The 25,199-nt window shown below is 40.9% G+C and overlaps 1 long non-coding RNA gene across 1 annotated transcript in view; it reads left to right on the forward strand.

Annotated features, from left to right (window-relative positions):
• The first annotated feature begins 681 nt into the window (after positions 1–681).
• LOC128312125 (uncharacterized) overlaps positions 682–25,199 on the forward strand; it is a 262,101-nt gene continuing 237,583 nt past the window's right edge. The window contains exon 1 of the long non-coding RNA XR_008291015.1: positions 682–903. This is a non-coding gene — a long non-coding RNA (uncharacterized LOC128312125). The remainder of the gene's footprint in view (positions 904–25,199) is intronic.

Here is a 25,199-nt window from a genome sequence, read left to right on the forward strand (position 1 = left end):
TAATTCCTCTTTATGGCTTCTTGGTGATCACACCAGAGCAGAGGTGCCATCTATATGAAGGTTGACTTTGTATCAGCTGAAATATGGGGGCCGCCCAGGAATTATGGAATAATGGATGCTCAGAACTTGCCATATTAATGATGGGGACAATTGGCACAGGTGCATCTTACTGGGGCCATATCTGCAAGTAAGATATTTGCCATAAGGATGTGAATAGAATCATTCTGCAAATAGTTAACAGTTTCTACTTTGGACTCACACTTACATCTGAGCACAGAGAATTAAGAGTTGAAAACCCCCTGCCCTTCAAGTGCCTTCGCATCTGGTGGGGTTAAAGAGACGTGAACAAGCCTCAGACCATAGATGGTTAATAAAATAGAAAGCCTGTCTACCCCTCTCATTTTATAAGGTGATAAGGGAAGACATTACAAAGAAGGCAATATCTGAGCAGAGAAGGATGAGTAGGATTTATGAGTGTAAACAAACAGAGGGAAGGCCATTTCAGGCAGGGAGAATATTATTTGCAATGGCAAGAAGGTCTGCAAAATAATTTTTTTTAAAGCAGTCTGGTATGAAGAGTCACCGCTGAGATACTTGTCTGCCCAACAAAAATATCCACGAGTTTCTGGCACGGTTTAGGGGAGCCACTATCAAATACTGAGCAGGTGTGTGGCCCGACTGGGTGCAAATAGGAGAAACCTGACTCCGGGGGGTGGGGAGAAACTCTATAAAGAATTGTCCAGTTCCGCTTCAAGATGGTGGCCTCAGAGGGTCTGGGCTCTGCTCCTCCTGTTAGAGTCTACAGATAAATGTGGAAGAAGTTTCCCTGGAAAAAAACCTAAAAAACTCTCTGAGTGACTCCTGTGCATCCTGTCCGAAGGAGAGAGGCCCACACGAAAGCAGGTAGGAGGCTGGGGCACAGTCCCCCATCCCGAGCGCGGCCAGGTGGCGACCCACCGAAACCCAGAGCTTCTCCCCGAGAGGTAAAGGGTTTGAACCCCCCAGCTTCTACGAGTGGCACCTGAGAGCCGGGCCTGTAACTGTCCAGCTATGAAGGCACCCACCCCCCTGAGGAGGGGGTGGGGTGGCTCGCTTCCACGACACTCCCGTGGCAAACCGCGCTGGGAGGAATGGGTCTCGGGGGCACCCTAGGACTCACCCACCTTCTGGGCCCAGCGGCAGGCCGCCGCGGAGGGCCTCGGCTCTCTAGATGTGAGAGAGGCTCAATTTGCTCCTCGTGGAGCTCCGCCCTGAGGACGTAGGCGCCTGCTTGGGGCGCATTTGGAGGCCGCAGTCCTTGCACAGGAAGATTGGCAGGCGCCATCTTCCCGCTCCCTCGCCAAGCTCCAGCCGCTGGGCGCCGCCTTTTTTGTTTTCTTCTTAAAACTGTAGGCTCCCTTTCCGCTCCCCCCTCCCTCTTCTTTCCTTTTCTATTTTTTATTCCGCTTTCACGGCGGACACCCTCTCCACGCCGTCCCGGCAGTGTGCCAGAGCGCACGTGCCCCCGGGGTGCTGAGAGCTTCAGGAGGCGGGTGCAGGCCTCGTATTTGGCAGCTGTTGCCAGGGGCGCGGGCGGGGCTTCCTCGTACTTCCCGCAGGCCTGTAACCAATGGAGAGAGCTCCTAAAGGGCCGCCACCCCTAGGGCACCCCAGGCGTGAGGCCCAGGGAGCTCCGAGAAGGCGCCCGCTTAGCTTTTTGTGGCTGTAGCCTGAGGGGCAGGCTTCTAATCACACAAACCTGGAACGACTGACCACAGTCTTTTCTGGAGGGCCCGAAGCACAGGCGTCTGCATGCTTCTGGTGTGTTTTTGCGGCCCCTGTGGACTTGGGTTTCTCGGTTCCACCAGATGGTAACGACGGGGAACCATTGTTGGCACGCTGCTTCCCGGAGAGCAACGCACAGACGGTGGAGTGAAATACACCCCCAGTCTTTGTGTGAAACTGGACTATTTGCTTGTCCTGTAGCTTCAGCCCTAAGGGTAGGCTTCATGTTTGGCTCACTCTAGAGGCCTACTGGACATAAGCCAGTGTGGCCATCTTGGTACTCTCTTTCTGTCTCCATACCACTGGACTGTGTCTCCCAGACAGGAGCATATATTATACACTCATTTGGAGCCCCAATTTTTTGCAACTGCTGCCAGGGGACACCCCTAGATCACCTGGAACTGGTAGCCAAGGGGGCTAGGCTTGTGGTCCCACGGGACAGGGTATATTTGCATGCTTGAAAGCTATGCCAGAGACCATTCCCTCTTTAGAACAAGATCAGGTCTCGGCACACCCTCAACTACTGGGAGCCATTAAAAATAGAATGGACTGTTTGGACACTCAAAAATGTTTGAGAGACCACCAAGAGCTAGGGCAGAGTTGACTTATAAGGTTCATCTCCTACAGGAGGCCGCTCCTCTAAGACTGGGAGAGGTGGTGGTTTTATCTAATGCACAGAAAGGAACAGGGAAGAGATCAAACAAAATGGACAAACAGATGAGTATGTTCCAACGGAAAGAACAAGATAAAACCTCAGAAGAATTCTCAAGTCCTGGGTAGCAGGGGTAGGAGACACTAGCTAGATGAATAAGGATGTCATCTCAACAGTGGAGGGTGAAAGGTGACACCAAATAGAATGGCAATATCTGGGGTAACATCGTGTAAGAGAACACAGGTGGTAGTAGAATTAACTCAGAAGTGTATGATGGAAACAGGAACTGGATGAGGAAGACCAAAACTACTTCTTACCTGGATTTAGGCTATTATTCAAAATTCCTCACTCCAAGTAGCTTTTTCCCAGTTTCATAAGTAAATCCGGTGCCAATACCTGTGTTGATTCAGTTGATACCACAAAAACTATGTGACTACACTGTCTTCAAGTTGGCAGGAGTTGAGTATCAGGGAGTTTTCTCTTAGCTTTTCTAATCAGTGTCCACTGAATTTCCCTGGCCCTTCTAAGCACAGCATATGTGTTTGGGGGGGAAAATGGTGAAATTCCAGAAGACTTTCATCTAACTTCTGGTGGAACCTGACACCCTGTGTGGCCTGATTCTCTGGTCGAATGAATTTGTTAAGATGGCAATGCCAGTTTTGAAGCTGTGTTCTCAGAGTTCACAATATACCTCTGGAAGAGGTCAAAATGGATGTTTTAATTTCCGTCTTGACTACATAGAGCCCTCTCTGGGTTTCTTTGTATTTTTTGAGTATGCTCTAAAGAGCCGAAGTTGCCGGACAGGCATGCAAAGATACATGTGTGCACACGCATAGAGCACAAAGGGAAGATCTGGGAGGCAAAATGCATAACACATGAGACAAAATAATTAATGACTTGTTTATTTATTCACTAATTAGATAAGCATTTATGGAGTTTCAAACATTGTAAGAGGTGCAGTGGGTCTCATCATACAATTAACAGAATCTAGAAATAAATTTTAATACTCAATGATGAGTATTATGATTGGGATTGTGAAGTGTTATGGGAGTGGATACCAAATGCATTTAACCATTAATTAAGTCTACTGTGAAGCCTAAGACTATTTATGTCATTAGAAGGACTGGGTAAGAATTGCAGAATAGTTCATTTTTCAACCAGTATTTAATATTTACCTATACTTCAGATATTGAGCTAGGTTTGTAATGGATTTAAGAGTAATCAGACACTGATCCTTTTCTCCAGATATTTACAGACCAGTCATGGTAAGGTATGGATACACATTAACTTGGGAATTAAGGAATCCATGCTAAGCACCTTGCCAGAGGAAGTACTACAAGATTTGAATGACAAGAATGAGAAGTTGAATATAGTTGAGAGAGCTATCAAGAGAGGCTTTGATATTCAGGAAAGCATCAATAAAAATAAAATAGGTTTGGGAACATAATAATGGAGGAATTAGGTTTACCGAGCCTTGTGGACGGAAGGCTAGCAAATTGGTACCCAAGTCTGTTCATCCAGACTTTCCAAACACCTAGTCTCAACTCTGTGCCCACTCTACTGCCTTAAGTCAGGCCCTCCTTGTCTGGCTCCTGCACAGCTTCACAGCAAACCACTCACCTTGTCCTCTCTCTCAGGCACTGTCTTATCAGTTTGGACTGCTGTAACAAAGTATCATAGGTTGGGTGGTTTATAAACAACAAATTTCTCACAGTTCTGGAGGCTGGAAGTCCAAGATCAGGGTACCAACAAGGTCAGGCTCTGGTGATAGTCCTATTCCAGGTCACATACTACCTACTTCTTGTATCTCCATATGGTAGAAAGCAGAGGACACAAGCTATTTAGTGCTACTCATAGGCGGTAATCCCATTTATGAGAGTGCTACCGTCATGACCCTGTCTAATCCCAATTACTCCCAAAGGGTCCACTTCCTTAAACTGTCACACTGGAGAGTAGGGTTTCAACATAGGCATTTGGGGAGGGGACACAAAGATTCAGTCCATAACAGGCCCCTCTTAAGTTTCCCACACATCAAGCAATCATCTGACTCTCTAGGAAACCCACCTCCACATTCATTTACTGGCTTAGTATCTCTAATGCTTCCTTTGACTAAAACAGGTATAATAATCTGGTTCCAATAACATCATCTTCTATCATTTCACCCTTAAAACCACGGTGCAGTTATCTAAAACTTTTTCTTTATTCTCTAAATTACTGTTTTATATGTACATGCATTGTTTTCTTCATATGCTGACCTGTCTGCCTAGAATTGGCCCCCTCACTCTTTGTGGCCCAAGAAATTCCTATCTGCCCCGTAAGATCCTTTTTCTGTGATGTTAATCTGTGAGTCTGTTTCCTCTCCATTCCATTTTTTGTTACAGTGCCCACACTGTTTTGGAATTATCTCTTTATAGACTTCCAAGCTATAAGTTCTTTTTTTTTTTAATGTTTATTTTTGAGAGACAGAGCACGAGCCAGGGAGGGGCAGAGAGAGAGGGAGACACAGAATCCAAAGCAGGCTCCAGGCTCTGCACTGCCAGCACAGAGCCAAATGCAGGGCTTGAATTTACTAGGAGATCATGATTGGAGCCCAAGTCAGACGCTTAACAGACTGAGCCACCCAGGCACCCCCAAACTATTAAGTTCTTAAAGGAACCATGTTTGGGGCGCCTGGGTGGCTCAGTCAGTTGAGTGACTGACTTCGGCTCAGGTCATGATCTCACGGTTTGTGAGTTCGAGCCCCGCATCGGGCTCTGTGCTGACAGCTTGGAGCCTGGAGCCTGTTTCGGATTCCGTGTCTCCCTCTCTCTCTGATTCCATGCCCCTCCCCACCCATGCTCTGTCTCTCTCTGTCTCAGAAATAAACATAAGAAAAAATTGTTTAAAAAAAAAGGAACCATGTTTATATTTTGGGTAATTTTTAAAGAATCTGTTCATTTTAATTATTTTTAATATTCTAATATTCTGTATATATTTTTATAAAACAATAATTTATAGATTTTTAGTGTCTCCAACTATACCCTCATTGTAATGGATATTCAACAGGATTACTGAATGACTCCTAAGAGCAAAGTGTTATGGTGAGTTAGAACTCACTTCATCTCCCAGTTCCATTACATATTCTGTTTAATTTTGTACAACTTTCTTGTTCAAGGTTTAGGTTCATTATCTGTAATATGAGGATAATAATACATAGTTCATTGTAAGGATTAAGTGAAATAATGATTATAAAGCACTTGGCTCAATTCCTGGCATATCTTATGCTCTTAATATATTATTTATATTAAAACTATTGCTATTAACTACTATTTTAACCCAAGCAAATCTCATCCTCCATAAACTTTATTTTCTCCCATCTTTTTAAATAAAACACAAGAGTAAAAATTTCCATCTTGCTCTCTTTGTAACACTTTAGTAATTATCCAATTAAATATTCTATGTTAGAGTACTTTAAAAATATAACAAACCATATAATGGTTAATGGTAATTATTATACTTCTTAGAACCTTAGGTCACTTGTGAAAGATAAAGATGTAGCTGTAATTCTGTGACTAACATGGAGAATGTTTATAAGAATTCAGAATGTTGTTATAGTTGATTCTGTGTCACCCAAGGTTAGGAATTGTAGGTAAGATTAATATAGTCAAAAGTTTCCTCTTAATCATGTCTCACATTATAAATCAGTTATTGCATCTTTCTCCTGTCCAAATAACTGCCTAATGTAGGTAGAATTATTAGCTGCTGTTCTGCCTCAAAGTACACATTTGTACCATCATAATTAGTCTGGCCTGAAGTGATAGGATGATTAAGAGGTATTTCTGTCAAGATTTTGTCATTCAAGATTTAATAGCAATCAGTTCTTAATATGTTGCCCAGGTCATTGTAAAATCTTCAATAATCCTGGAATAGACAAAGGAGCATTTATTTTTCTTTTACCAATAGTTGTTCAGGACTCTCAAACACTTAGCAAATATACTAATTGTTAAAATATTAAACCATAAATATCAAGGCTAAAGATCTATTGCTCATAAGTAACACTTGGTGAAATAATGGGTACTTCTTCCATGAAGGCTTTGTTAACCACTGTGGTCTGCGTTAATTCTGTTGGGTGTCTCTCTTGATTGCATGCCCTACAATGCTATTGGAACAGCTCCAGGTGGGTGTTCAGCTAGATGAACTTCAAATTTGCAAGCCCCAGTTTCTTTATCTGTGAAGACCGTAATCTTTCCCTGCCTGCCTTCCCCAAAAAAGTTAGTTTAGTTCAAATGGTACGTTAGATGTGAAGATAATTTCAAAAATGAAAATAATTGTTCAGATATTACTTAAATGTTGGTATTCCACATTTAAAAAAAATAGCTCTTATTTTATATACTTTAAAAACTCCTATTCCCACAGCTCTCATTATCATTTTTAGAGATGATAGTTCTGAAATCCATCTCTGTACCTCCTATCTCTCTTCATAATCTGGACACCCATATATCATGTTGTATAAACTAAAATTTATCAAATTTAACATCTCCAGGTGTTTACTCATCATTTTCTCTCCACATGTCGCTCTTTTGTCAGTGTGTGGTACTCCCAACCACCTGGTTGCTGCAGCCTGAGCCAGGTGTTCTGGATTTCTCCTTCATCCTTACTCCACACTTCCAGCCACCCACTAAATCTGATCAAACACCCCTCAAACCTGACTACTCCTCCAGTCCTGAGTCACTATAATAATACTTAAAGAATTACAGTAGAATCTTTAACTTTAACGGATTAAATCCTAAAGATTCTTTAAGACTCGCTCTAACAGCCTCCTAACTAGCTTCTCTAGCTCCTGACATGGTCGACTTTAGCATTTTCCCCCACATTTCCAGGGACCTTTATATGTCAAGGAATCTACTCTTGTCGAATGCCTGTAAATCACAACCATTGCTTCCAAGACCATCTCCAAACACAAGCATGGTTTACAAACCCTTTAGAACAGCTCTTCTCAAATGCAATGTGCATGCACATCCCCAGGGCATCTTGTTAAACTAGTTTTGATCCATTGTGTCTAGGACTAGGGTAAGTTGAGACATCACAGGTGAACAATTTAAGGAGGCCTCATTGTTAGGGCAGTACTGGTACCAATCCTATACTCTGCATGAGCCTGAGAGTGAATGCCTCCTTAAATCAGGTGCCTACAATACTGCACTTCCCAGGCGAGGCTGGTGCTGTTTGTTCTAGAACCAAATGTTGAAAAGCAAGTCTTGAGTGATCACTAATCTACCTATCTTCGTCTCTCAGGATTCCTCACTTCATACTCTACCCTCTAGCCATGCTAAATAATTTATAGTATTTCTTTAACTTCTGGTTACGTGTTGTTTCTTCTGGAAATGATTTGTACCCTTACACTTCTTTGCCTCTGACTTCTATGTGTTCTTAGACACCTCTTTCTCCAAGATCTCTTCTTCTGATTTTGAAACAACAGATTGGGCACCTATGCTTTTTCCTTCCATATTCCCATTTACATCTTCTTTAGCATTTATTTGCCCAGAGTTTAATATTCTCTTCTGTTGTCTCTCTCTACAAACAAGATTTGTGGATTAAAAACATGGGCTTGTTTATTATTTCAGGCCAAGCAAAAAATACATATTTTCCAGCACAGAATAGATGACATACATTTTATAAATAAAAGAATAATTGAATGTTAAATTTTGTATTTGTGCTATCTTCTTAAGTCGACTTTAAAATCCTTTAGCGATGTCTTCTATGGTTCTTACTTTACCTTACAGTGTACCGTATGTATTCAGTAAACATGTGATGTTATATCAATAAAAACAGGCAAAAGTTGGCCTTTACTAAAGTCATCCAATGAATAATGGTTAATGATATACTAGGTGCTAGGTGCTATGAATTCAGTGGCAAACCACAATGAAGTCCCTGCTTTCACAGCATTTATAGTTTAGGTTTTTGGTTTTTTTGTTTTTGCATTGAACATATTTAATGGCAAAGTTTGAAGATGTGGCACAGTAAAAAAAGCTAGGCCTGTAAGACCTAAACATGGGGCATTTAATAATGGAAGTTGGTGGAAAAATGAAAGCAATGGAAGAAGGCAAAAGGAATGGACACCACTGGCATGAAACAAAGGAGAATTTGAAGCAGACAAAAAGCAACATGTAATGGAAAATGTAGTGAACTTGGGTTTAAATCCTGGCTCTTGTTTGTTGTGTGACCATTGGTAAATCACTCCATCTCCCTCAATCTTTTACTCTCAGTCTGCAAAGTGGTTATAGCATTGTCTATCTCCAGGTCATTGTGTGGATAAATGACTATAATTCACTCAGGCTGCTGACTTTAATGCTGGTTGGATCTGAGAGTCCTGAAGGCAGTTTGGCATGACCCTTTCTACTCTAAGACATGACATGCCTCCCCCCCTCTCTATGACTAAGGTGTTTTGTCACATTAACATGGATGAGTGCCTTTGGATGCAGTGCTGTGGAGGTAACTCAAAGAGGGGAGCCATGCAAGAGGTTGAGAGGAGCAGGCATGAGCAGTATTGGGTCACAGGAGGGAGGGCACCCTCTCACAGTGTAATGCATATGGACAGTGGAGTGATGTAAGGCAATTGGGATCTGTCTTCAGTGTTAATTAACCTTTCTCACCTTTACATTGCAACAGCCAGTGGTAGTTCTCTTACTCCCAAGGAGGGGATGTAATTAGAACAGATGGAGAAAATACAAATGGAAAGAAGTAGAGCACTTATTCAACTCCAGGGGGCTCATGCCCTGGGATTGTGTTTAGTGAAGGCAGGAATGATTTTTACCTTATAATCCAGGTGTTTTTCTCAAGCTCCTGAGGTAAGCCAGCTGTTAAAGAGAGAAAGAGAAGGAAAATCGAGAGCCTGTTTGGAATCAAGCCTTCTCTTATTTATCTCTGTATTTCTAAAGCCTCAAAGTTTTTGGAATGTAGGAGAAGCTCAGTAGATGTTTTAAATGAGTATATGCATAACCTCTCCCTGGAGACTATAAAGTCTAGAAACCAAAGAGGCCATAGCAGGACGAGCCTTTGCAATCATCTTCTCAATTAGACTTAGAATTTTCGAGAGATTAAAAATAGCCTAAAGCCACAGAGGTGATCAATGTCAAAGCTAGAACTGGAAACCAAATTCAGACTTATTTATTACACTACAGTGATTCAGTCACCCCCATCAGATCTACATTTTGATTATACAATTAAGAAGCACTGGCTGGGACCTCTAGGAACTGTGAATAAGGATGATGTAGACAACCACAAGTCCACAGACTACATATTGGAGAAGCAGCTGCATCAGATTTGGTCTGTGCATAAGCCAGCCTCACAGGTGATGTTGAGCAACCAAGGCACCCTGAGGAATGGCTCATGAAGAGGCAAGGTGCAGGCAAAGGACTTCTGAAGGTAATTGTGCGCTTAAATGTGCTCTTCTTTCCCCAAAATTTGAGGTATAATTCACAATTGTATATATTTAAGGTGTACAATTTGATTTCACATACATATTCTTTGCGAAATAATCACAACGAAGCTAATGAATATATCACTTCATATAGTTATGGTTTTACACTTTTTTCAAATTTTAACTTGAATATAGTTACACACAATATTACAATAGTTTCAGGTATACCATGTAGTGATTCAGCTTCTTTGTACATTATGCTATGCTCAACACAAGTGTAGCTACCATGTCACCGTACAATGCTATTACAATGTCATTGACTCTATTCCCTGTGCCATGACCTTTAGTCCTGTGACTTACTCATTCTATAACTGGAAGCCTGTATGTCCCATTCCCCTTCACCCATTTCGCCCATCCTCCCTGCTGCCCATTGTTATCTTTATTATGGTGAGAGCACTGAAGATTTACCTTCTTAGAGCATTTCAAGCATACACTACATATTATTAGTTGTAGTCACATTTATTCTATTAAATCTCCCAGAACTTATTCACCTTGTATAACTGAAACTTTGTACCTATTTTAAACATCTTTGTAATGGAGAGCTTTCTTTGATGAGTCTGAACACCTTCTCTGCAATTATATTCAGGAGTATAAAAAGTTCAGAGGGCTTCTATCACTTACGGAGATTTCCTGTCTAAAAAACCAACCAAAACCAACCAAACAAAAATATCTTGCCTGCTTTGCCATGGTTACTACTAGTATTTATACATTTGTGTATGAGACTCTATGAGCCTATGGATATTTTATGGTATTATTTGCTCAGATACTCCCATTGGAAAGTGCCCCCATTCCATAGGACAAGAGAAGCGGGTGCCATGTTTTCACTCTATGTTTTCACTCCGCTGGCAGAAGGTTATTGGTGGTCAGCAGTGAGCATTTGATGCGAGTTAAGCCAACAGAGCTCTGGTGGAATTTGCATCTCTTCCCCATTGTTGCTGAGGCTCATTTGCCTCATTTCTCTTTCAAAAGCTGTGTTACTTATAACTATCTTGGATTTTTGAATGATATTAGCTTTCCTGAAGCTAGTTGATCTGTTTCACCTCTCTTTCAACAAAACAGACTTGATTAAGATAGGAATAAGAATTTTAAAATAATTGTGATAGTTCCATGTATATTCAAATGTAATTAAAATCATAGATTCATACACATACTTTACATTCACCTTTGAGAGTCTGATATTGTTATCCCATTTTATAAAGGAAATAGAAGGAAGCTCAGAGAAATTAAGTGACCTTTTCCAAAGTCACACACCCAGGGAATGGAGAATCTTTGATGCAAGTCTAAGCCTCTTTCTTTTTCTAGTACAGTCCCTACTCAGGGAGATTAAAGTTCATTGGAAGTCCATAAATAAATAAATATAGGAAAGCCCAAAATAAAGGCAAATGGACAGAATAGAACAACTGCAAATTGCCATGAATCAAAAAAATGATTTCATGTTGAAGCATCCTAGCTAAGTCCTCATGGTTCTGAGACCAATTCCAACATGGGGGGCCAGGGGAGTTCCACATAGCACCAAGTAATTCTCCAGGGACCATTCAGGTGCCCTACAATTCAATTCAACTTTGACATTATCTACCCAGATATAGAAACAGATTCCACAGATTGAGCACTAAGTCCTCCAAGACCATCCCTCTACCCCTACCTTCAGATGCCAATCACAAGCACACTTTGTTCTCTGTACTTCTAACCAGCCAGCTATAAACCACTACCCCTTCCTTGGGTTTGATTAGTCTGCTAGATTGGCTCACAGAACTCAGGAAAACTTTTACTAAATAACTGGTTGATTATAAAAGGATGTAACTCTGAAACAGCCCGTTGGAAGAGATGCATAGGGCAAGGTGCGGGGAAAAGACATGGAGATTCTGAGCTCTGTCTTCCAGCACACTACTCTCCCCACATCTCCACGTGTTCACCAACCTAGAAGCTCCCTGAATACTGTCCTTTTAGGGTTTTACGGAGACTTCATTATGTAGTCATGATTGATTAAATCTTTGGACACAGGCAATGGCTCCAACCTCCAGTACCTTTCTTCTCCCCAGAGGGAGGTGGAACTGAAAGTTCCAGCCCTCCAATCACTTGGTTGGGTCCCCTGGCAACCAGCCCCCAACCCTAGGGGCTTTCGAAAAGCCACCTCATTAAATAACAAAAGATACCCTAATTACTCTCTTCCATTAGGACATTCCAAGGGTTTTAGGAGCACTGTGCCAGAAATGGGGTTGAAGATCAAATATATATTTCTTGTAAATCTCAATACCACAGTCCTTAAATATGATAAAAAGGTATTTCCATTCATGAGAATGGAACATGAGAAAAATCAGAGTGGAAATGCAAAATATGGCAGGAATTTAGTATTCATGGAGCAGTGCAGTGGGAGCAAGACCAGAAAGATAGTTAAGAGCCATGTTCTTGGATCTCTCAAAGTTGTCTAAGGAATTTGGATTGTTCCATTAGCATGAAAAACACAGTGGAAGGCTTTGAGGAGGGAGGAGGATTCTTCTCCTAGAGTAGTCTGGACTACAGATGGGAGAAAATGGAGGTGTGTTGATGAGTAAAATATTGCAATGATTCCTCCAGAACTTTCATTTTCTGTATCAGAATGGAAAGACATGCCTTATGTACCAAATGGGAGATCCACTTGTATACCCTTTATCTCAAAAATCTTAGCTCTTTGATCACATGATCAGTATGTCTTTTATTCTTAAACCATTTACCTTATTTAATTCCAGAGTCTGAGGTCACATCCCCAATACCAGCTAATCTCTATTCCTCCCAGTTCACCAAGGGTGATTTCAGAGTATGTTTCAAGACTGCTGTGGGTCTACTGCCTACCATACTCATGCTGCAACTCCTTTTTCTGCTAAACAGAAGAAGTTCTTCCAATTTCTTTTATAATCTTATTCACGTGCCAGCTTTTGTCTTTATTTTTCTCTTGGATTGCTCTAAAGGGATAGATAAGAAGTTTTCTATTCAAAATAGTTTTGTAAATGTGGCTGTTGCAAATTGGGATTGTTCCATTATGCCAACGTTCTCAAATGTTACTTATGTAAAATAATTTTCCATGTTCTATTTTAAAGGAAAATTGGAGAACAGTTGAAAAGATCTAAATTCTAGGTGTTCACAGTAATGGGGAAATTTGAGAGGACATCTGTGAATGAAAAATTCTGTTTCCTTTTTCAAAAATGGTCTCCTCACTTTGAGCTAATAGACTCCTTTTTTGATGCTTCTATCGTGTCATAAATTTCTGACTTTTGTTCTAGTTTTTTTACATGCTCATCACCCTGAGAAGACAGTAAACTCATTAAAGACAGGTGCTCTCTTTTATTGAATTACATCCTTTTTTAGGGGAGTGTCCTAGCTCATAATGATGCTTTAATCTCTGGGAATTCCTAGGTGTGAGACCCAACTGCTATGTCTACCTCATCTGTCTGCACACCTCTGGCCATAGCACTTTTCTTCTGAAGTGAAGAGCTGACTCTGTTGAACCCCTCAGATTCCCTCTTCTGGAAAATTGTAATCTTGAAAGCAGAGAGAGATGAGCTATATTGATGATAGTATCACAGAGAGAAAATTGTATTCTCTTTCCCTAAATCCTCTGAACTTCTCCACTCCCCACTTCTCCTGAGTCTTAATCATTAAATACTTTGGATTTGAGGAGATCCCCAACATTCTGTCAGAATCCCCACTTTTTAAAGTTAGCCTGTGTTGGCTTCTGATAGTTGAGTCACAAGAATCCTATCTAATTTTGTTTATCATTGTCTTTTCTGTAACACAGATCTCAGAAATTTACACATGGTAAGCATTCAAGATCTAAATTAATGATCTCACAAGCACACAGACCTTAGCTTTCATTCGGGGTTTAAGCACTTGAGTGGAAAGACAAACAGGGACTGAATGTCAGTTATGACCCTTTTACTAAAACACAACCTTACCTAGGGCTCTTCACCTCCTTGGACCATTCCTGTCTGGACCTTTAAAAGAGATTCTATCACATGACCTTTTTAGGTTGTTCCCAGGCTGGATACTAGATTGTAGTCTCCTATTACTCTCTGAAAAGAGATACAAGGCTTGACGTCAGTTCAAAAACTTTGCAGCAACAAAATGTGTTGGGTGATCATTTATCTTCATGTTCACCTCCATATGTGATGGTCTCTATATACAACATGAGAGCTAATTATTTATGTTTTTTCTTTTTTCTTTTGATTTTCTTTTTAATATGGTAAAGGCAGAGCTGGGAATGAACCCAGGTCATGTACCTTTCAGTTCACTGTACTTTCCTTCATCCCCTGCTGCTGCTTCTACTCTGCCACCACATACGGAAACATTTGCTGATAGTCACCCAGGCAGTTTTTTCAGTTGGCCCACATTAGTCATTTAAAATGGTCAACAGTCTTCCCAGAGAAGCAATCCTTACCAGTGAGGCTTAAGTTATCATCAATCACTGTTTTAGGTAACTCATGGTATTGACCAAAATCTTGGTGAGGAGAGTATGGTCCTTGGAATAAATTGGCTTTAAGTGGTCAGAAATGTTTTGCTGGAGGGTAAAGGTACCCTGCTCTTCTGATAGCACACACCTAAGACAGAAAATTGTGCTTTTCCAGAATTCAGTATGTGAATGTTCGATTCTGGGTGACAGAATGTTCGATTCTGGGTGACACTGAGTCAAAATGCTGGATCTCCTCTGGAGATTCCTCAGATGCTCCAGATTCACTCAGGTAACCAGAACTGACTTTATTTCCCTGGATTTTGAGTACTTCTTCTATAACATTGGACTTAGCTCAGTGGTTTCCCACCTGTGCTCTGGAGGGATCTGGGTTCCAAAGTAGGGCGTCTGAAGGCACCTTGCAGTATCCAGGAGAGACGGAGTGTGTAGAGAGTATACAAATAATGCTACACAGAAAGGGCTTCAAGGAGCTCCCTCCCCCACCTCAACCAGAACAGCCCTGCTTGGGTGTTTCTCCAATAGGATTCATTTAGCGGTAAAAATGAAAGCTTTAAAACAACTCGTTTCTTACAGTTCTCTAAGCGGGATTCCCTCCCTTCCCAATCTTAACCCTAAATGAGGAAGGTGAGAAATTGCACACATACTTGTCAGTGCATCTCCAGCAAGGGTTTGGAACACATTAAATTTTTTCCTTTCTGAAAAACAAATGGATTCCTGCATCTCCAACTACTGATCGAATTCTGCCACTGTGATGCCGCGCTGTCAGCTTATCAACTCAAAATTCACATATGCGGGCCGCCTGGGTGGCTCAGTTGGTAGAGCGTCCGACTTCGGCTCAGGTCATGATCTCACAGGTCGTGAGTTCGAGCCCCCACATCAGGCTCTGTGCTGACTGCTCAGAGCCTGGAGTCTGCTTCAAATTCTCTGTCTCCCTCTCTCTCTGCTCCTCCCCCACTCATGCTCTGTCTCTCTCTCCTTCAAAAATAAATAAAAACATTGAAAAATTAAAAAAATAAATAAGAAATTCACATCTGCAAAGCTGAACTCAGCTTCTCTCTCTGACAAACCAGCTTCTCAACAAATCAGCTCTAGGCTCAGTGAACTGCAGTTTTTATCTCCCTGGTTAGTCAGTACTGAAACCTTAATTTATACTTGACCTATCTCTCTCCTTTCAAGGCTACATACACTTATTCACCTAGCCTTCCCAACACTTTTTAAATTCTATGTATATCTGCTTGATTTCAGTTTCTATTCTCATAATCCTAATTGAGAGAAGCAACTTGCTGAAGGGTGAGGTTATTGTAACAATCTCCTGTGTGCCTGTCACCATGCACAACCATTCTAAATCTCTCTGTCCTCCTCACATCCATATCCTCCTCAATGCCAGGTTAATCTTTCTGGAAGGCTGCTCCCATTATGTAGTCGATAGAGCTTTGTGAATCCAACACCTCTGGATTGGGTTTTAAGTCTCTCTACTGCATCCCCATCTTACATATCTACGTATGTTATCCAAAGTCTATTTTTAATTCAAAGCGTTCGTTCTGGCATATTGATCCCTTTGCTGTGTGAGAAGCACCTATATGATTTGGATTCAGGTAGAGATGATCTGATTTGGCGTTCCCGATGTTGGATCTGATGGACACTTGAATTTTTCAAGAATAAAATGGAGAATGTGACACAAAACTTTCCCGGCAGGATACAGGGGGAACTATTTTTTTTTTTTTTAATTTCTTAAATATTTATTTATTTATTTTTGACAGAGAAAGAGACCGAGCATGAGCAGGGGAGGGGCAGAGAGAGAGGGAGACACAGAATCCGAAGCAGACTCCAGGCTCTGAGGTGTCAGCACAGAGCTCAACAAGGGGCTCAAACCCATGAACTGTGAGATCATCACCTAAGTTGAAGTCAGATGCTTAACCGACTGAGCCACCTAGGCGCCCCCAGGGAGAACTTTTTAATAAGGGTAAATTATTATATGAGAGATTAACTAACTTCCTATAAAACTAGAAGCCTTCAAGACAGAACCTTTATTTTTTCTTAAATGTGTGTTTATTTTTGAGAGAGAGCATGAACAGGAGGAAGAGAGAGAGGTGGGAACAGAGGATCTGAAGCGGGCTCTGTGCTGACATCAGAGAGCTGGACGCGGGGCTCCAACTCATAAACCAGGAGATCATAACCTGAGCCTAAGTCAGACATTTAATTAACTGAGCCACCCAGGCACCCCAAGACATACCCTTTAATAGATTAGGCCAAATTTCACATGTTTCTATACAGTAATATCACAGCACCTGTCTGAATCACAGGTAGAAGATTCAATACCCTACATTAATTGAGGCAGTTTCAATAGTTATTCCACATTTCTAGGATACTGTCAAAATAACCTATCTCAGGGCATCCTCCTCTATTTCAAAGTTTTAATTATTTAAAAAAAAACTTTTTTTTGTTTATTTATTTTTGAGAGAGAGACAGAGCACAAGTGGGGAAGGGACAGACAGAGAGAGGGAGACACAGAATATGAAGCAGACTCCAGGCTCTGAGCTGTCAGCACAGAGCCTGATGCGGGGCTTGAACTCACAACCTGTGAAATCATGACCTGAGCCGATGTCGGAGGCTCAACCGACCCAGCCACCCAGGTGCCCCATAAAGTTTTAATTATTTTATTTATATACTCATCACTTCTGTTATCATCCTCTGCAACTATAATATCTTTCTTCCCTTTCAAACCTCCATTTCTCCATGCCCATCACAAGGACCATGCTCAAATCAAATTCACTGCTTTGCCTCAACAAAACTGCTCTCCTGTGTCATCTTTGTAAGTCTTCACATTTCATAAAACCTTTGAACCAGGCTCCTTGGAATCATCAATGACTCCTGTATCAGTCAGGGTTTAGGCTGTAAAACCTACCACACTAGGTGTTTTTTTAAAAGAGATTTAATATAGGGGATTCATTACACAGGTGCTGGGGGTCTGGAGAGAGAAGGGATGGATGGAGGCAAAAAAGAGTGTGCGAGCACACATGTGCCTACAGAATTAAGAGCTGGAGGAATCAGCTATTCTCCCTTTGGTTAGCAGAACAACAGAAAAGGTTGGGATGACTATAACCCAGACCCTCATTTAGAAAATGGCCAGGGCCCCAATTCTGTGGAGCACTATGAAGCAGGGTGCTGGCAAGCTCCCTCTGAGAGGGTGTAGTGGGATTGCTCAAAAAAGCTAGAGTTTGAAACTAGTTGTGCTGCCAGGATAAAGTATAATTTCTGGGTCATTGATTGCAAGAACAAAAAGCAAAATAAGAAGCAAGTCCTTTCTGCCTTTTAATAGTCCTTAAATGGCAGAAACTTCCAGGTAACTAGGTATCAGAAAAAAATGTGTAATTTCAGTAATCTAGTCCCAGCATCAAAAGATGAGAATAAAAGGTGGACTTGGAACTCAGAGACTGTAACTTTCACATCCCTCTGATCACCAACTTCTGAATATTCTTCCTTTGACCCACCCAGTGCAAGAACATTTCTCCTCACTTCCTGTCACGAGGCCCCTGGTGCAGGTTCTCAGCCTCTCTTATCCAGACTGCCCAAATAGAGGCTGCTAACTTGTCTGTCTATTGCCATCCCACCCCCAACCCCCCTGCCCCCCGCAAAATTCATCCTTCATATCTATACTCGAATTACTTTTCTAACAAACCACCGTGATCATGTTACAACCTGTCTGAAAACCTTTCAAAATCTCTCCTGGCTCTTTCACTTATATTGATACATTTCACTCTAGAGAATCTGAAATATACCTTGTTCCTTCTTTACTTTGATAACTCTTCTAAGAACGTTTATTCCATCTTCAAGAATATGGTTTTTTTCCTACAAAACTTGATAACCACTCTGTTCTATCTTTCAGCATTCACTAAGCATCTATTATATGCCAGACATCAAAAATATTTATATTTTGTGAGTCTGTTGCCCTTACTAAAGTATAAATGTCTCAAAGGCAAGTTTTATGTTTTTTGTTTTTGTAGTGCTCTGTAGAGAATCTGGGATGTGGTAGATGCTGTAAGCTATCTGATGGATGGATGGATGGATGGATGGATGGATGGATGAAGGGATGATAAATTCACATTTCTAATAAAAAATCAAGCTTTCTTCTGGTGCTGCTGGGTGTGTACATTGTCCACATAGACAATTCCAAGAAATCTGGATCAATGCTGGGTAAAGAAGAGCTTCTGATACCTACAGTGCACATAAGGTCAGGGTCAAGAACAAACGATAAGGCAGATGCAGCACTGGTTCAAAAGTTCTAGCTTGAGTTACACCAAAGCCAATGAATTTGGGGAGAAAACTGAAGTTAAAGCAAGAGGGTGGTCTGCTGGAGGAGCTCACCCCTGTTACCCTTCTTTCCTCTTCTCAGAAACCTGAAATTGGTCCTTCCCTCCCTGTAACCCCTGCCGCCTCTCCACTTCCACCTCCTCATTTTTAAACGCCACTGTTTTGGAGAAACGGAGTGTAGTTCCAGCTGCAGGCACTAAATCATCGCTGTGCTTTGGACATGTGCTGCAGGAGGGAGCCCCGTGATGAATGGGGCTGTCCGTATTTACATTGGGTGTGCAACAGCTGTGGGGATCGTCCTGTGCACTGAGTATTCTGGGCAGACTTGGCGTGTCCTCCCCCCCCACCCCCACCTCCTCCTCACGCGGTGACAGTGACTGATTGGCCACTTCTAAGGAGAACTGCCCTTTAGAACAAAGGAATCACAATGCCCCCTCTTGTAGAAGCACATGCACACATATGCTCACAGGATTCCCACAAAACACCTCACTCTCGGTGCCACGTTCTTTTTGGCAATTTCATATTTCGCTGGATAACCTTGCAGACAACAAAACTCAACTATAGGCAGGTGGTGCAGAAGCGGCATTCTTTGTCTCTAAAAAAAAAAAAAATCTCCTTAGGAGCTTTTAGACACCTACTACTTTGGTCATCCCCAAACTTTTTGCCCCGGGCAAGTTGTGTCAAATACAGGTCCTGCTAAAGCCCTATGTAACCAGGACTTTGCCTGTAGGCAGTCCACCTTCCTGAGTGTTGACTTGAGTTCCAGTGCCAAAGAGAGGGAAGACAGAGAGCTAAGATCTCTCACATTTATCTAGTTCTTTACAGTTTATAATGCATGCCATCACCTTTCACTCTCCAACAATAAACTTTTCAAGCCCGAAGGATATGAGAGCGAGTGAGAGAGAGAGAGAGAGAGAGACCTGTGTGTGCCCATGTGTATGAGAGAGATGGAGAGACAGAGAGGTGGTTTATTTGCTTAATATCATAAAGGCTTAGCAAGTTGCACTAATTCAGGTAGCTAGGTATATAAATACCTAGAATCTATCTATTTTTAACATTTATTTTATTTTTGAGAGAGAGAGAGAGAGAGACCACGCATGAGTGGGGGAAGGGCAGAGAGAGAGGGATACAGAGGATCCAAAACAGGCTCCACACCATTAGCACGGAGCCCGATGCAGGGCTTGAACCCACAAACCATGAGATCATGGCCTGATCTGAAATCAAGAGTCAGGCACTTAACCAACTGAATCACCCAGAGGCCCCAGGCCTAGGCGTACTTATAAGTTCTGGCAAGTAGACATCAACAGAGAAATCATGGTCATCCCATAAGTAAGTTGTATGCTTTATTCTACCCCATATTCTGTCTCTGAGTGGGTAACCAAAGAATCATTGGTTTGTCAAGAATGATTCCAAGTTTTCAGAGTACTCATCAAAAACTTTATCTTTTTTGGAACACATAATTGAGTTGCTATTCTTAGGTTTTTCCTTCATCTGTTTCAACCTGTTTGGGGACACTTCCTGGGGTAGGTAGCAAAAAGGCTACAGAATCTATTACGATTGTTTACAAACTCTACTGCATAAAATCCTAGTGGGTCATTGAGGCCTAGCAGGGTTCCAAGACAACTGGGAACAAGAGAGAGAGAGAAGACCAAGCTGATGGGAGTAGCTCTCCCATCCCTTTATGTTCCTATAAAATTTTATTTGAGCAAAATGTTACAAATCTAACCCAAAATGCTGAAAACCACTTGGTAAATTTAAGTTTCAGTTCTCTACTCGAATTCTGTTCTGGAGCAAATAATTATGGATCCCTGAGCCTCACTTTCCAGAAGTCAAAAGGAAGAATAGCAGTGATCCTTGCATCTGAGTATTGGCGTTAGGGAGCTAATGCTAAAAATACTTTGAGAAAGGGTTGCCTGGGTAGCTCAGTCCATTAAACATCTCACTCTTGGTTTCAGCTCAGGTCCTGATCTTGTTTCACACAGGTCATGATCTTGCATTTTGTGAGTTCAAGTTCCAGGCCGCACTCTGCACCCTCAGTGCAGAGCCTGCTTGAGATTCATTCTCTCTCTCTCTCTTTCTCTCTCTCTCTCTCTCTCTTTCTCTTTCTCTCTCTCTCTTTCTCTCTCTTCTCTTCTCTTCTCTTTCTCTTTCTCTTTCTCTTTCTCTTTCTCTTTCTCTTTCTATGTGTGTGTCTCTCACTCTGTCCCTCCTCCACATGTGCATGCCTCTCACTCTCTTTCTCTTTCAAATAAGTAAAACTTAAAAAAGAAAAACTTGGAGAAACCATACTTTATGAATCATAAAACATTACAGAAAACTTAAGAAGATGTTAGTGTTATTAAATTTCTTCTACAATGACCCCCCCCATTTCCCCCTATTTACTCTACCACCACTACTGCCAGAACCCAAACCATCAGGATCTGTTCTGGGACTCTGCGAATCAGCCACGCCCACCTACTGGATTCACTGTGTGCCCTGCAACTCTACCTATCTTGACACTTAGTCAAACACAAAATAAGACTGCAGGAGGAAGGGTTGAGGACCCAGGGGACAGGTTCTAGTTCTGTCATTTATTTGTTATGTCATCGTAATTAAGTTTCTTAACCCAGCAAACACTGTTTCCTCATGTGTGAAAATTATGAGTGTATCTGCATAAAAATTATGATGAGGACTATGAGATATAAGGAATTCAAAGGATTTGTGATCACGCAATGATTTAGGAAATTGTCTTTTTGTTTGTCTTTATGTTATTTGATTTGGTAGAAATTGTGAGACAAGAAATATGACTAAGATGCAAAAAACAAACAAACAAAAAACCACACCGAAAAGTCCCCCAAAAGGGTAGTGCGGAGGGGTTCCATCATTCAACAGCTTTGGGAAAAACTGGGTTAGATGGGGTTTTTATTTGTGGCAGGAGTTTCATTTAATATTACTGATATCAAAGGAAGATGTTTTATACAGCATCTTCCAAACCTGCTTGACAGTGGCTCCTATCTGCTGGATGTCTGGAGTGGCAGAGTCCTATGGAACTCTCTGTGATGCCTTGTGCAACCATCGGCACAGTTTTAGAACCTTTTTCTAAATTGGGAGGGGGCGCTCCCATTAGCAGCCACTCCCCATTTTCCTTTAACCACCCAGTTTGCCCCAACCCCCAACCCCTACCCTAGGGCACCAGTAACCTACTTTCTATCTCTCTGGATTTGCCCATTCTGAACATTTCATACAAATGGAAACGTGGTCTTTTGTGAATGTCTTCTTTCACTTAATGTTTTCAAGGTTCATGATGTTGTAGCATGAATCAGTACTTGATTCCTTTTTATGGAATAAACATAACATTAAAATTAAAAAAAAAAAGAACTTTCTGTGATGATAGACATGTCTTTATCTGCTGTGGTCAACGTGGTAACTACTAGCCACAGGTGGCTACTGAGCCCTGAAAAATGTTTCATATGACTAAGAACCTGAATTTAAATTGTGTTCAAATCAATTAATTTCTAATTTAAATTTAAATAGCCACATGTGGCTAGTAGCTACCCCATTAGATAGCACAGATCTAGACACTAGTGTTTCAGGAACATGCTGCAGCTGTACCAACAGCTGGGGACACCGTAAGAAACTGGCAGGACCTGCGGAAGCAGGTTGAATCAGGCAGAAGATCTGCTTGCTTTCCTTGCAGAAGGAAAAGTCATGAATAATAGCTCCTAACCCAGGTGGGTTTCCTGAGAAGCTAATGAAGCTTAAGCTTCAGTATTTCTCCCTTGCCTGGGCCCATATAAAGTCTTGGGAGTTTTTCACATGGTCAGATATTTTATTGTAAAATTCTCAACCGTAGATGTTAACCATATAATTGATTAAAACAGCTTTTTCACGATAACTTCCATCATTTAATGTTTTCTCTCACATTAGTTGGCAATGGTATAGCTATGAATCTCTTTGGAGTCTGGGTAATGGGAAGTTGAGTTGATATGCAGTGTTTGGGTCTGAGTGAAATATATTCACATGGTTCAAAGTCACTGTTGTGTTACACTGAAGTTATTTCTAGTCATTCCAATGTAGGAATGGCTTTCAGTAATATTCCTAATAACCATAAGCTCAAAAAGCATGTAAGAAAATCTAAAATGCTTTTAAATTTGCCGACTTATCTGTGAAACAAATTTGCTAAAGGTTTTCATAAATTTGACCAAAATCTTTAAAATTTCCTGATATTTTAAAAATTTGTGAAGCCCAAAGAAACTTCTCTAAATTATCTTTAATGGAAAACATATTTTAAGCAACATTATCAGAGAAAAGATCAAATTATCTTCCATTCTCTCTAGAGAGAATATTACAAAAGCATCGTCATAAAAGACATAAAATAAAGCCAAAAGAAAAAAAAATATTTGAGTTAAAAATTATTACAGAAATATTTCAGAAAGTTACTTATCTTGTAAAAAAAATACATCATTTTCTGGATTGAGGAACCCTTTAAAAACTTTGAGTTTATTATGAGCCTTTTTCTAACTATTATTTTTTTTTTAATTTTTTTTTCAACATTTATTTATTTTTGGGACAGAGAGAGACAGAGCATGAACGGGGGAGGGGCAGAGAGAGAGGGAGACACAGAATCGGAAACAGGCTCCAGGCTCTGAGCCATCAGCCCAGAGCCTGACGCGGGGCTCGAACTCACGGACCGTGAGATCGTGACCTGGCTGAAGTCGGACGCTTAACCGACCCTCTAACTATTATTTTGAATTCTTTAGTTTGTTTGTAATTTTGTATGCTTGTTTTAAAGCAGGTCCCCTAAATTCTATAATTTTTAGTATCTGTAAAATCTAAATAAGTCTATAGATGCATTAAAAAAATTCTTATCATATGCCAGCCATCATGTAGAGCATATTGCATGTCTTAGCACATTGGATTTGACCAGTAGTCCTATGGAGAAGGTCTTCTTTTATCTCTGTTTTTCAAGATGAAGGTCTGAGTCAAAGATGCTACGTAAGTTTTCAGAGCTAGTAAATAGAAAAACTCAAACCTGAGAAGACTTTTCCTTCTGACTCAGACAGTGGAAGGTAGCAGCAAACTCTTGCTTCTTACAATGATGCGGTGGGGAATCTACAAGTTACAAAAAATAACGTATTTTTAAAAAGTGACCAAAAATCTGTGGAAGGTAAAGAGTGTAGAAGAAATTAAGTCCAGAGACAAAAGAAACACTGCTTTCTTTCTTGGGAGCATTTCTTGAGTCTAGGCACAGGCTGGAGATAAGGTTTGCAATAGGTAGAGAGACTGCTGAGCAAAAGAAAAACCAGTGGAACTTCTAGCAGCTATGTGGGCTAGCATGAGGGATTTACGTTGGGAAGTGAGCCCATGGTAGCATCTGTTGAGTGCTGCAGGGGAGGCTAGAAAACAGAGTAAAGCCCCCACGCAGTCTTGCAGGGCTTAAATCAAAGTCATGTATTCTATTGTTTGTTGGACATTCTAACTAGTATGTCATAATCCATTGTGCAACCATGAACAATCTACTTTTCACCTCACTTTTTAAAAGTATTGGAATGGGTTCTGATGTTTGGCCATCACAGATAGTGTCTCTATGAACGTTCAGTGGCTTGTCGTTATGTTGAGGATATAACCAGGTGAGGAATTAATTGCTGGGTCATAGGGAGATGCATATAGTCATTCTGCCAAATAGCAGGTGGGGCCAATTTTAAATGTTTTTAACTCTGCTATAGATTATTCAGTCTCATTGAGGCACAGCGAAGTTACAACTACAAAATTGACTTCCTTACCATGCATCTATATATTCATTTAATCTTTCTCTTCATCTACCTGAGGAGACAGAGAGGCAGAGTTCATATGGAGAAAAGAATATGAAGTACAAAAAAATAAGATACAGAAACCAGAGAAAAGATAAATGCAACTTAAAAAAAAAAACAAAGGTATGTGAAGATAGATATTATATTAACTTGACAGAAATAAAGTGCAGAGACCGAGGTTTTGGAATGTATCTATGCATCCTTATGTGTGCATTTTTTTTTATCAGAGCAGGAAAACATATTTCTGGAAAATACCTTTGTCTAATTTGTGTATTTTTTCTTAAATTAGTTGGTGCCTTTGATGTATTGAATGTGTTCTTTTAAGTGTGTTCACAGTCAAAGAGAATGTGCATCTGAAATAATTCTTTATTTCAAGTATTAGAAGTAAATAAGATGTCAGAGTCTCTGAAAGATTAGAGGAGAAGAGAACAAGAAAAGCGGATCTGTATGTTTGGGAAAAGAGTTTTACAGAATTACAGATCAGGTTGGGGGCAGAGTGTGTATGCACACCTGTGTTGGATGGTAGATTCTACAACTCCAACTTGGAGTCTCCTTGGCAATGTGGTACTTTGTAATGCATGTATCGGGATAATTGACTCTTAATTCTTCTCCAGTTTGGACCCTTGCTATCTAGTCTCAAACTGCTTTTTGTCCAATCCTAGAATGTCAGAGCCCAGAGAAAATTGCAAAGATCACCTATTGTAAGTCTTCATTTTACGTTTAAGAAAGACTGAGCACCAACAAAAGGAATATGACTTAGGCCACAGACATGGTCTTTAATTTCCT

This window comes from Acinonyx jubatus, chromosome D4 (genome assembly GCF_027475565.1).
Source record: "Acinonyx jubatus isolate Ajub_Pintada_27869175 chromosome D4, VMU_Ajub_asm_v1.0, whole genome shotgun sequence".
In the NCBI taxonomy this organism is placed as follows: Eukaryota; Metazoa; Chordata; class Mammalia; order Carnivora; family Felidae; genus Acinonyx; species Acinonyx jubatus.